The sequence below is a fragment of the Labrus bergylta genome, chromosome 19 (genome assembly GCF_963930695.1).
Source record: "Labrus bergylta chromosome 19, fLabBer1.1, whole genome shotgun sequence".
Taxonomy (NCBI): Eukaryota; Metazoa; Chordata; class Actinopteri; order Labriformes; family Labridae; genus Labrus; species Labrus bergylta.
In genome coordinates, this window is record NC_089213.1 from 16274875 (window position 1) to 16289382 (window position 14508).

Genomic DNA, 14508 nt, shown 5'->3' on the forward strand with positions numbered 1-14508 from the left:
TTGATTGTTTGAAGTTTATTGTTGACCAAAATAAAAAAATTCCATTCATTCATTTTTTACTTTTATTCATTTGTAATGCTTATTTTATTTAGTTGGACCCACTATTTGAAAAATATCACGATAGTACATTTATGAGCCAGATAAAGTTTCTAAAAGGGTTTCTCTGCTTTGTTTTTTGGCAAATTCCATCAAAAGCAAGAGAGCAAAATGGTGAAACATTCATTGGAAGGATTTATTTTGCATACATTCTATTGGAGAAACCTCTAATCTATTAAAGTAATCAATAATTGGTGAGTTTATTGGAAGGTCATCAACAGGCTAATTGTTGATTGCGTCACCAGAGTCAAAAGCAAAAGTGTTCATGACTGGAGCCGTCAAAATGGAATAATCATTAAAGAAATAAGCAATTGGCGTCATTTCTGTGAAAGACCCATGGTGTAGTTTGAATAGCCCTCTGAAACATGGAAAGGGTGGAGTGACCAGATGCACAGCCATGATGTCATCAATAGGAGCCCTGTGTTGTAGTCAGGCCTGCCATTCATCCGTCCACAGTGTGAGAATGTGTGTGTTGTTGTCGATCCCACCCTAGCACAACAGCAATCGCTTTCTGTAGATCAATGAGGCAAAGAATTGGTTAGTGGCGGCTAAAACATAGACATGAGAAAACCCTTTCATATACGAGTTACAGCTATGTTACAGTGCCACAAAGACTCCTGCTTCTGTCTCCAAGGGAATATCTGCTCACCTTCTAATACTCTCACTAAACAAACATTCATTCCCAATCAAAACCTTTGGTCAGCACACACCCTTCAGAAAATCCTCTAACCATTCAATGCAGCTTAGTACACAAGTCCCCTCCCACTCGATTGCTTTTACAAGGTGAAACATTCCCGAGAAGAGGGAAAAAACACCTGGTCGTCAAAAGTTTCTCTTTTTCACTCCACTTTTCCCCTTTTTGCTCCATTCCATGAGTAAGAGTAAAAACAAAAAGTGGCCGTTAACCGAGTGGAAACTGTTGCATTGCATCACACAGACCTGTCTTTGGCCTTGATGTGCGTTAAAAGCCCCAAAATAAGCCGTGAAGGGCAGGTTGGCGTCACCGATACACTCCACCCTACACCACACCCATTGCACAGAACATAGACCCACTATGTGTTAATGTAGGGGGGTCTGTTCTACTCAAAGGTGATGTGTTTAGGGTGGGTTGATTTTGTTTGGGGTTGCAATGAGCATGTGTGTTCCTTGAGTGGGTTGTGTAAATGGCAGGAGTGTGTTGAAGGGTGGAGTTGCTTGTGTTCGTAAGCTTGATTGGAATTAACTTTTGGGTTGTAATCTGAACTTGTTTATTCTACTTAGTGGCCACACTGAGATAAGTATTGTACAGTGGTAATAGAGTCGATAGCATAAGCTAATATGGTTTTGACAGTGTTAAATCTCATTACCCTGATGTACAAACAGCCTTTAAAAGCAGGCTTCATTTAGGGTTTGCAGGAAAACATCATGAATTTCTTTCAGTGTACCTGCTTTTATTCAAACAAGGCCTCGATATCAAGTAACAAAGGTCAAAGGTAAAAGTTCACGCAAGGACAGCAGAGGACAGATGTTCCTCTTTTCCATCTCTGGCTTTCCTCCTCAGCTTTTATGCTTTCTTTTTTTTCACTATCAGCCTCTTTTTCCTTTGGGCATTGACTCAAAGGGCCGTTTTCTCTCAGGTGATGTGGTCCACCTTTGTCTGTACTAACCTTACAAAGGAATGCCTGGCATTCACCAGGCTGTGCCTACACAGGGCTGTTAAGGAGAGTGAAAGGAAGGCAGTGAGGAAAGTAAGTAGGTAGAAGAAAACAAAGTTTAAAAGATACAAAATGTATTATGGAGAATCAAAAGGGGAAGAATTTAACATTCACAAAAGCCAGAAGGCAGGAAAGAAACAAAAAGAATAAAGAATGCTGGAGGGTTAGGGGGAGTTTGATTCTTTTCACACGCTTTGGATAAAACTTGAGAGCTCTGAAATTGATATAAATTTCAACAGGGAAATTCCTCTGAAATGGGTTTGGGGCTCTGCCACCACGCTTGGCTGGCACAAGGATGGAGGGGGTTAGGGGTGGAGATTTTGGATTGGGTTTACAGAGGGCATATGAGAGGAGGGGAGTAAAGTGGAATGATGGATAGAACAGGTAGAGTCGAAAATGTTTCTGGCTAGATCACTCTGGTTAACCTGATGGATATTGTTGCAGTGCTCAGTTATCCCCATTTCATTTGACACTGATGAAGGCAGGAAGGTGGGACAGAAAAAGGATGGCAGTGTTCCACCATGGGAAAAGTCAAGATAGCAATTTGAGAGGACAGAGGGGAGAATTCTTCCATTTGTTGCACCATACAAGAGTAAGCAAAAAGATAGAGATATAGAGACTAACAGGAAATATAACAGGTAATTTGATGGGCTGGCAAGGTATTCACTTCACTTTCTACATGCAGAACATAAGGAGGAGGTGGAGGCGGGTGCACATTTTTAAGTGTTTTCACAGTAGCTATGGTCCACCTTTCTTGCTCTTGCACATACACACTTCTGAGCAGGCATGCAAGATGCTGCAGCATGTGCAAATAAAAGAGTGGCGACTGAATGGTATTTTACTGCTTCTGTATTTGTGGCTCTGGGTGGTCCCTGCTGAAAGGGTCATTAATCATCAGTCGGGAATCAGATGTCAGGTGTGTGTGTGTGTTTGTGACAGAAAGAAAAGAGGGCTGGTTGGTAACCAAATAGGGAGCAAGAGCACCTACTGTACTGTGCTGTATGAAAGAACAGTTAAATGTGCGAGAGTGTGAGAGCATGTTTGAGGTTAGCCTTGCGTACCAGTGGATATCCTAATCAGCCAAGATGAATGAATGTGAATATTTTTGCCTGGTAATTGTTTCCAGAGTGCTGCTATATCTTAAACAGAAGAACTTTTTTTTTTTTTGCAGTGTATGTGTATTAAATACCATCTATGTTCAGTACCACAAGTCAAGGTTATGCGATACAAGCAGGAGCAATACCTCAAAGGAGTGTCAATGCTTGTTTTTTTAAGCCAAGCTACACCAATCTGATTTTTGAGTAAGTGGAAATAATCAAATTCATTACTCCTCTTTTATAATTTACAATCTCAGATTTAAAAAAAAAAAAAAAAAAAAAAAGCCAGACATAATTGGCTATTTTAATCCCCCTGCCTCCAATTTAGCCTATATCCTGCTAATCTTCAGTTCAGGCTTACACACTAACAGAACAAACAACACACCCAACAATCTGTACCCAACTGATAAACTCATCAATCTACAAATAATTCCAATTCTGTTTTTCTAATCCTTCTTGATGACAGACCATCCATTACAAGGCAAAGAGAAGGACAATCCTATCCAAGTACAAAGACAGAGAAAGAAACTTTTAGGTTTGTTTTGTTACTCCTTTTAAAAACCATTTTCCGTTTCAGAACCAGCAGGCAGCAGAGTAATTTCCTTCGCCGCTGAAGCAACAGAATCCCCTAACCCAAACAATCAGGTTAGAATAAATAAAGTCAACTGCCGGAGTTTAGAGAGCTCAGCATCTCATCCAAAAACTCCACCCTAGCTGGATATGAGGGGCTTGCACTTTGGTCCAAAGATGAGTAAAGTTCATTTGTGGGTGTCTTAAACCAGGAAATGATTAGGGGGACAGATCTGACTTGAAACTTCTAAACCATCCCAGTACAGCGCATGAGGTTTATTATTTAAGATCACATGTGTTGAAGCCAAAAGCTACACACTTGGTTCACAATGTGTCGAGGACCTTTATCTCTGTATCACGTCTTAATGATATCATTCATTCCTCACATAGCGAACGGTGTTCTCATGACTTTATCTCATTATCTTGATATCAGAGATAGCAATTGTTTTTTTGCAAACAGTGAGATTTTTAGGCCCACCTGGAATAACATCTGAATCATACAGTTTCAGAGTATTCAGTATTTTATCATCTTGACCAAATGTAATTAATTGTATTGTGCATAATGCTTAACAAAAATAGATTCAGATAAAGACGCTCATCTGATTCTCGATTCAGATTTGATTGTATGAAAATCTAATTTTACTGAAAACTCACAGGCTGTACCCAACTGAGATGAAAAGCTTACATAGGTTTAATATCCCAGGCACTTCAACAACCTGGTTTGTGACCTTTTGAGTGGCAGCAATCCTTTCCCTGAACTTTGCCCTCTGCTTTTACGAAGTAGCTTCTGTGTTCCCAAGATGCCTTGGGAGGTCATTCCTGTCCTTTCCAACCTGCAGTTGTAGGTTTAGTCCTCTTATAACAAACTCATCCACTCTCTTGACCACTCTCTGACCCTGAAGGACCTCCAGTATTGTTTGTCTTGTGTTTTGTAGCCAAATATCCCCGCTGTGAAGCTTTTCTCTGTGAAGCTGTCAGCTGTGCTGTCTGTAAAGAGGCACATACACTCACACATCTTGCTCAATGGTATGACATACATTTTAGTAAAATGGTGCCCTTTCCCACCTGGCTTCCTGTCTAGTTTTGTGAATGTGTCCTGACCTTCATGCTTACAGGAACCTCCTCCCTAAACAGCTGTTTCCACTAGTCCCACCATCCACCATCTTCCAAACACAAAGAAACAGAGAAACTGCAACTGTAGTCACTGTCCTAGCGCTCAGTTCACACACAATGTATGGATATCACATCATGAATTTCAGATTCTGAATGGGTCATATGTCATGATAAATGGATCTGGGAAAAGAGTTTGAAAAACACAAAATTGGCCCTCAGCGAGACATTTAGAAATATTAACTGTAGGAAGGGATCATTTTCCGCCTTTGATCATTCTAGGAGTATAAATAGGGAACAATGTGACCTTGTTCAGTGAGGGGGGAATTAGCCATAAACCGCTGGTGACTGAGTGACTGTTTGATCCACAACACACCCTTTGGAGACACACTGTTTTTTCATGCAAAATTCATTAACTTGACTTATTCCTGCAAGACCAAGAAGACAGGGTGGCGCAAGGATGGAAATACATGTGTATATATTACACAAAACAAGCTGTCAAGCTGGAGTATAAATAATGAGGCTGTCAACATGAGTGCCAAGCCTTTGCCAACAAACCACAGTTTATGTCAGGGGAGCCCAGCTAACACTGACTCTCCCATACACCTTCACAGAGTGGCAAATCGAGTTTTCGTGTTGCTCTGCCTTTCTGCTTCTCCGCCCTCTTTCTGTTTTTCTGCTTTTTGCCCAGTCTCTCCTCGGAAGCCTGCAGATGTGTAGCTATGCGAAAGAAAACAGGCAGCAGGCCTCCGGCTTTGGTTAGCATGGAGAACATGCCAGAAAAACAAAGATTTCTGAACTGTACAAACACTACAGCAGAAAAACTGCCGCAAGGACCACCCATGGAGGTGGCAAGTGAGCAACCGAGACCAAAACCAGCTTCTTGGATCATGCTGCTACTAGATAAAAAGCACAACATGCATGGGAGGATCAGGAGTCACGGACACATTATGGGGCTGAATGAAATAGAAGGGAGAAGGGTGTAAATGGAGAAGTGGGAGTGTTCTAGTGCAGCCCAGTACCTCTAAAGATTGTTTCTCTTGATAATGATTCCATACCTCACAATTTACATCCATTAAAGGGTTCCCGCCACAAAATGTGTAAGGCCCGATGGCAATTTTTTTTTTATGAAGGCCAATAGCCAAGCTCCCATTCTGAGGGTCTGAAATAAAGTCAATACTAAAACTGACCTGAGTCATTAATTAAAATGCATTTTTTTAAGTAAATGATTTATTCATGAAAATTTAAAAAAAGATTAACATATAAAGCAGAGTCCTACAAACATTTAATTTCAACATTTTTTGCATCCTTTATTTTTTTTCCCCAGTCCCCATTGGCTTCGATGCTAAACCAACCATAAGGGATCCGACCTGATCACTTTCAGGCCTGGGGAAAAATCTGCACTTGGTGCATTCCATTTGCTTATTATTGTGTCCTCTTTCATGAGCAATGAAGCCAAAAAAGATTGTAGATGAAAGCAAGCAGACCTTTTTCAAACCAGATCAGATGAAGTAGAGGATATATGTTTATGTTAATGAAATTGAGCCGATTTTCATCTATGCTACATGAGATAGGGTTCTTGTTCTAACAGCTTCACAGAGGGCGGGTTCAGAGAATGAGGTGCTAGCTGACTTAGGAACTCCAACAACCCAAAGTCTGGCTTAATGTGTTGACTCTGTACCAACTTCTTCTCTTGTCCTTTCAAAAATATCAAACAGCGCGCACATCTGAATAGCTGAATACTGTGTGCTGGACAAAATATGTATCCAAAGACAGAGGAAGACAAAGTCTGCACACCAGACGCTGCTCAAATTAACATTAACATTAACATTCCAGTGGGGCCAACCTTTTGTCTCCATAGTGTTAAGTGTCACTAGTTAGGATTGGGGGGAAAAATCAGCTAACCTTTCAACAGGTGTCTGGTGATCTTAAGCCATGTTGGCCACCAGGTCTACAATATACTAGTAGAAACCTTACACTTGAGAATATCTTTTTTCGCTTAGAATAAAAGCGCTGCTCGAGCGTCTTGAATAGTTGAGTACTGTGTGCTGGACAACAGTCTCTTGACAACAGCCACTGTATGTCGGACACCGCTCCGTTGCTTTCTACTGTTTGTTTTATATTTGAGATATAAAAACCGAAAAAGCTTGCCCTCCGACTTGGTCTGCATGTTGAGCTTACAATAATACATTATAATAATAAATAATTATGACGGCCCCGATATCACGGCTCCGATCAGACACTGAGTAAGAAGGATGTGGGTACATGACATGATCCACGGGAGATAGAAAATAAGGGGATTATCATGTATTTTGAACAGAGCCGTCAACAGATTTTAGACTAGAAGCGCTCAAAGGGGCCGCACAAAAAAAGGAGGAGCGCTTTGAAAAAGGATGCTGGGCACTGCGCCTTTTCCCTGGGCAGCTGCCTGCTGCTGCAAACGCTCTCATTGGGAATAAATGAAAAATGAAGCTAGTACTTAGAATACGAATTTTCAGTGCTGTGTCCATAAAGATGTGCCTCCAATATAGCTTATAATGAAGTTAGGGTGTGGAGGTTTAGCTGCTGGAGAGGTATGTAGCTCCAACCTTTCTGAATTGCATTCTATCCGAGGCCCACAGTCTGTTTGCTTTAGCCCCTTTTACACAGCCTGTTTAAAACAGAACTGTTATACCTCTGTCAAAAGGTACTGATACAAATTCACCAAAGATGCTTCCAGATCTGGAGACAGAAGACAAAAATTCAATGGAGTACCAGAAAAATTCTGACTTCCATTTGGAGTTCAAGGTTTAATCATTATCTTGTTTGCATGTTTAGATTCTGGGAGGAAAACATGCCACCCTGAAATCATGGATAGTGATCATTTGGCAATTTTTTTTTTTAGCTTTTTTTATAAAACACCGCGGACAATACAATTCTCAGTCATCCTTCAATCCTTTATCACTTCGATGAAGCCCTATAAATGTATCTGTCACTCGCAGGGTCTATATTGTCATCAGAGGGTAGCCAATGGGTTTCAAGATTGAGTGTAATATTACAAAATTGCAGGCCACAAGGTTTTGAAGGATTGTCCATTAAATACACTTGTTTGGCAGTGGAGTTTCATGTTGTGGCTAAGCTCTTGAAAAGCTGTTTTGTTTATCCTCCACAGTCCTTTTCAGTTACCTGCCTCCAAATCTTACACACAGCCCCTGCAACTTATCATCACTTTACCAATTAGAACCCCTCTCAATTACAAATGCCTGCTGCAGGCTTGTGGCAAAATCCTGTTACTCTGCAAGTTTGTCTGCATCTGTTTGCACACTAATGGATGTTTATGTGCAGGAGATGTAGGCTGGGACATGTACAGGACATCTACATTTTCTCTCAGATTTCCTGCTTTGACTTGCAGCTAGCGGAAGGCGTGTCTTTTCTTTCCTGAGACAGACTAATAAACATTATTGTTGGAGCTAGGGAAAAAAGCTGGAATAGGACAAGGTCGTGACTTGTGTCAGTTGTGCATGTGCGTGTGTTCAGGAAACACACGTGAAGGATGGGCTGTGTAAATGCATAGAGAATACTAGAGAAAATAAACTGGAGGGATTAGAAAGGAACATTAGAAAGTGTATTACTAACAGTGCCTCTAAAGTCACAGTGATTGTGTGTCGGTTGTTGGAGCACATGATTGTTAATTCAGGCTGCCATATAAGTGTTTTTTTTCAAGTTTCACTCAGCCAGGCTTTTTCCTTCTGCTAACCTTAGCAATTAGTTGGGCAACATACTCTGAGACTTTAGCCAGTTCCAACAAAAAACAATGTTATCATTTTGGTACAAATGGCCAAAATCCCCACAACACTAATCCAGCACGGTTAAAATTCCAGGACAAACAAATGCTCACACTTTGCTCACACTTTGCATCCAACCCTGTGCTACTTTTGGGCTGTTAAATGCAAATAACTTGCAGAAGGACAGCGCTGTTCTCTTCTGTGCCAATTTCTCAAGGGAAGAGAACAAGATTGTAAATTGCAGACAAGAATGTTCTGTCAAATACGAATCAATTATTTGTTAGTGCTGCAATTCAACTAAATTGCATAAAATTGTCACAATTGTAGATGTTGGAATTGTGAAAAATCACACTGAAACCCAGACAGGATGCTGGGGTTTTTTATGATGTTGTTTCATTTCCAAAGTATGTTTAGGTGTCTAGATGTTGAGGTGGTAGATCGCAATAACAGTGGAAAATCAAACACAATATCTAAATTTGCGCTACATGACCTTTTAATCTGATATTTACAGATCCCTTAAAGGTTAACAGACTTTATATACAAGTGCTTTCATTTCTTTGCTTTGGGTTTATTGCTCTTCTCTGCTTTGCCTTAAAAAAGCTGAAGCTGATGCTATTCTGGAAAAGATATTAGCCTGTTTTCTGTTTGAAACCTAAAGCTACATTAGTCAATTCCCCACCACCATGTCATATCGTGTATCTAGATTCTATGTCAATTTTGGCCAGCTGTAGAGGATGAATTTGAAGTAAAGTTCTAGATAAAGTAGAGTGAACATATAGAGAAACATGGATGCAAATGTACTGGACAGCACGTCAGATTCCTCCACGCTTTTCTGACTGTCTTCATCATTGTTTTTCCTAAATTCTCAGGATCTACCTCTTCTCTTGTCTCCTGCCCTTCATCCTCTACATATTTCTCCCTTGGTGTGGGTTTTAAAGGCTGAGACTTCAACCCAACCAGTGGGCTGTGGTTCCCTCCTAAACCATTCACATGGAACTGGTTAGGAAGACATTCCTTCCATGGAGGGAATGTCTGGCACCAAGCGCCTGTAATACAGAAATCATAAACGGGAGGTCCAGCCTAATCGTATCCCATGGCACTCTCACCCTCTCTGAGCTCCCTCTTCCTCCTTCCTCTTCCTCTCATTCTCTCTGAGGAGCTATTAAGAAAGGGACGGGGAGACAAAGAGCATTAGCTGATCCTATCTTTTCCCTTTCCTGTGTAAAATAAGGGTGTTAATCACTTGTGGAAGTTCAGCCGATCAGATTCTGGTAGTTTTCAAATATTCTTTCTGATCTGTTGCCACAAATCAAGTGTTAAATATTTCCATCAATAAAAAAACAGATACAATGTTGTGGATTGGTGTTATAGATAAGTCTGTTTTTGCACTTTTTACATGCAGTCACAACAAAAGAACACAATTACTAAGTTAATGTAAAAAAATATCCTCCCTCAGAGACAGGTTTGTGTTACATTTTTAACACTGTTGAGAGGCTCCAAGGATTCTCAATCTCCAAGCATGTTTGTTATTGTCAACTTCAGGTCGGAAGAAAAAAAAATCATCCTGGATACTACTTTAAAAGTTTCTGCACCTCACAAACAGGGGCTCATGATAAATCAAGCAAACTGAAATGTAAGCCGAGTGCAAGTGAAACATTTCTTGAGAGCAGGCTAACCTAGAGCCCATGGGTAATAACAACCTGACACCTGAGGGGACTAATAGCAGGTCCCCTCAGCGCTATAAGCCAATATAGCTTTTTTCTTCACTCTTAAGGCCCTCATCTAATTTTTTAAGAACAACTTGTCCAACACCAAGCAGTGGACAAAATGATCAAATAGCTGGTGAAGAAAACAGATGATTTGAAGCAATATGCTTTATTGCTGTAAAACCAAAACAGTCCTAAACAATTATTGGGTTCACATTTTTGGGTAGCCAGAAACACGACATCATATGAATAAAAACCGTGGTTCCCAACCCTTTCTCCTTGGAGCCCACCCTATTTGCATCTAAGAAAAGTTGAGCCCCCCACAGTGATACACTGCTGTCAACCCCCATCCCAATCATTTTCAAGAATTCTTTCCAATAGGGTGAATAGACGGTAGCTCTGCCTCTATGCAGCTTTTCTTTCGTCTTTTTCTGGTACTGGTTTTCGTACCTTAGATGTTCCAACAGTCTCTGTCGGACTTTCTGGCTCAATTCAGAGAACCTACAGATGTCTCCAGCCTCTGTTTCCTTCTCCTGTTTCTCCACTGCCACACTTGGCCCTGATTTGTCCTCTTGGATAAAGGTGATGAGAAAAGAAGCAGCAGAGGATTGCCTCTGTCCCAGTGCCACATACATGAGAACTAACAAGTGCCAAGCACAAGCAGTGGATTTTCCACTTCACGATCATTTGCACGACCTTCCATGGCTGAAGCTTGGGATCATTTTAAGAAGACTTTGACCTCTGAAAAGACAGTTGTCACTCTTGATTGTTATTAGCTGAAAGTAATTAACATTAAAGGTCACATATTGTGCAAAATTCACTTTACCATGTTTTTCTAATATTAATATGTGTCCCTAGCCTGTCTACAAACCCCCCAATTATGAGAAAAGTCCATCCTTACTGCCTTTTCGTTCTCCACTTTTCTAAAAATGTGTGCTCAAACAGGCCGTTTGGAGATTTTCCCTTTGTGACATCACAAAGGGCAGTTACCCCTCCCCCAGCTGGATGACACTCCCACAGCTAGGTGTTTGTTCTGTCCTCTGAATCTTCCTTTCCGCCTTAGGCAATGGAGCATGGTGCGAGAAAGCCCAAGCAAGCTAATCTCTTCCAGAGGGGCGTGGTCCAACACAGTTCACTTGCATTTAAAGCTACAGACACAGAAACAGCCTGTTATGAGCCAGGCTGAAAAAGAGGGCATAAGCGGCATGATAAAATACAGGATCAGAGTGGATTTTTTGGAAAGAAACTTCACAGAGATGGTTTAGGGGCCTGGCACTTAATTAATCTTTGTTGAAAATGATTATAATATGTGACCTTTAATTGCTTGAGTAAGCTTTGATTGATTAATTAGGTTTTTGATTGATTGACCCTATTACAAAATAAAAAGACAGAAAAGAAAGTTTTAGCTTTTCAGCCTGACCTTCTCCCTCCTGTCTTTCTGATCTTAGGTCGCTCCCTTAAGTGTGCTAAAATGCTGTAAGTGGCAGCTCCACATCTCTCCTGGTTTGGGTTTCTTAAGGAAACACTCTATCATTGAGACCCTGAAAATCTGAGCGAGGGAAACAATGGTGCCCTTGAATTTCTCCTCCTCATTTTGCATGAAATGATATCTAGATTAAACACAATATTATTGTTGGCCCTTGCAAGCTAATCACAATTTTCTCTCACCCATGCACTAGAGTATGGTGCATGTGGAAATAGCCCTTATTCCAAAACACAAGTTGTACTTACTGCTTCCTGATGGTAAAGTTTGGGAGAGAGGTAAGGAGAAGGGAGTTGGTAATAGCAGAGTATTGGGTGAAAATGACATTGAAGCAGTATGGGAACGAGATGGCATATCAGAAAATAAACAATTGCACTGCACACAGAAATAAAAACAAAGAGCTTTTTTATTCTGGCCTTAATGTCTGTGCACATGCTCTGCCTTGCCAAGAGACAAATGAAAATATATATATCAATCTAATGCCTTTGTGTTTACAATGGAGCTATAGAGCTCATTAGCTTAGTTGATCATGAATGAAGCTAAGGGAAACAGCTTGCCTGATTGTTAATGGTCCAACAACCAGCCTACTAGTACATCTTAACCTTTTTGTTCGTAATTTGTTTGTACAAAAGCAGTACTGTCAAAAGTTAGAATACTGTTTTACTGGGTGTTAATGGCTGACAAGAGCAAGAGGCTTACTGCATGTTCATGAAATCCAATGGAAACACAGCATCATTGTAGGGATACAAAATAGTCACATTTTTGCCGAACTAATATACCATAATAGATATCTGTTTGTGTCTTTGCACTCTTAACATTGAGTGGTAGGCATTTGTTTTGGCTTATGGAAAGAAACAGAGCTTGTCCTAGCTCCATGCTTTATAAACATCAGAGTTGTTAACCAATTCATCTGAAACATTTAATTTTGAGATCAAGTTCAACTGGGTTTTCTGAATAATTACCAGTGTTTCCCCCTAGGTTTATCTGTTTGGGGTGGTAGCCTTGTCCCCAGTTATGAGTCTTGCTCACATGCTGTAACTAAGACATGAGGGGAGTGAATATTTCGTAAATAATATTTAGAGGTAATGGTGCTTTCAGAGAAAATCCCCTTTTTTTCATATATGACAAATTTAATTGTGAATGTGCAAATGACTGGTAGGGGAAACACTGAATAGTGTTCATGAGCATTTGATTGCCCGTCACTGGTCACTTAAAGCATCAGTATCAGCTCAGCAAGGACAAAACTTACAAAAAGACAAGAAAATACAAGGAAGGCCTTTCTCCATTGGGGACACCATGTGCCTCAAGTGCTACTGTAAGTGGCCACAGGGATGTTGGGGCCTGGGTTGGGGGGTTACAGACCAACACTGGTACAGGTTGTCACTATCATTATTGTTTTACATGTCTCTGCTTCATAATAATGAAGTCCTGTGAGACACCATGCTGGCAATAGTCTTCCATTATTTTTCCCCTACCATGTATGTCCTTACCTGGGTCCCCTGAATAACAGGAGTACACAGGAACTTAGGATAATCTCTCTGGTCCTGTGTGCTGGGCTATGCATGGGCTCATGTTGAGGCCAGCCTAATCACCTTTTGGATCAGCATGGAGAACAGAAGAGGCTGTACCTTTTATCCCAAACCAAAGTCAACAAGGCAGGATTCCTGGGTAGCATTGCCGACATTCTTGAAGTAGAAAAGAGGGGCAGAAAAACAGCCATAGACCCCTCTTTCGCAAATTTAAGAGGGGTAGAAAGGTAAGAAGAGAGGAGGGCATGTGAAAACAAAACATGCCTATAAGTGTGTTGTTGCAGAAGAAGACAAGCTGGGATAAAGTGTACAACTAACTTTCTCTAAGGTATGCTTTTCAGAAAACCCTATTTCAGTCATATTTAACGTCAGATTTGTAATTAATGAAAATCTCTCAACAGTTGCTATTTGCACAGATGGACCTTCATTTACAGAACTGGCCCCCCTTTTTGACTATGCTATTTCCTCCCCCCTGTTAGCCCAAGCTATCAGATGCTCTGTAAACATTGACACTCTGAACTTACTGGTCACTGTTGAGAGTGTCGCAGTTTTCCTATTTGGTGGTTGGCCAAATTGTTGTCCATGCAGCATTTATGTCCAATCATTTTCTTTGTCTAGCGCATTGTTGACAAAAGAGTATGTGTACTTTGAGTCTTATCAACTTTAACCCCAGTTAAAGGAACTTACAATTTCAGTCATCAGTCATGTTTTTGGGATGAAGACTGCAGCTCTTGAGAGCCTCAGCAAACTTGTCCTCAGTTTTCCTTTCAGAAGTAAAGATTCTCAACTATTCTGTTGTGTGTAAGTCATCATGAACACGATCACTGAAAGCTTATTGTTGCGGATTTGCTCGATAAATGTTGCTTACGTTAGGTAAAGTGTTATCAAATGTAGCTTATCTTAGCTTCTAGTTTAGCTACTAACAGTGTTTTATTTTGAACATGTTGCAGTGAAAAAAGAAATAACTTATGACATACCTGTATAGAAGAAACAGGACCAATTCAGTTTTTTTGGTAAAATATCCCTTAGTCCTCTCCCTCTTTTAAAAACCTGACCAAGGTTGACTCATGTTTTAGCCTGTGATCTATCACTTTCCTATTTAGCATTCCTACATTCTTCTGTCTTTTCTTGTCTTTTTCTTTCTGCTATCAGCCATGACTAGCAAATTTAACGCAAAAATCAATTCATCTAAACAAAAGGCCTCCTCCCACCAGCTAACATACTTCTCACTGTGAAACTTTGCAGACTGACAAATGTTCCATTCCGACCCAACCTGATGCACTGAGAGAGATTATGAAAGGTACCAGTACAAGACTGAGGCTATTTCAAAATCAGTCAAAAACTCATCACAGCCTTTTATTTTTAAGTATAAAGAGAAATATTAGGGTACATAGAAAAAGTTAGAAGTGGTGGAAGTAATGGGCTGGGGTAGGAGAGATTTTGCCCAGCAATGTCAGAG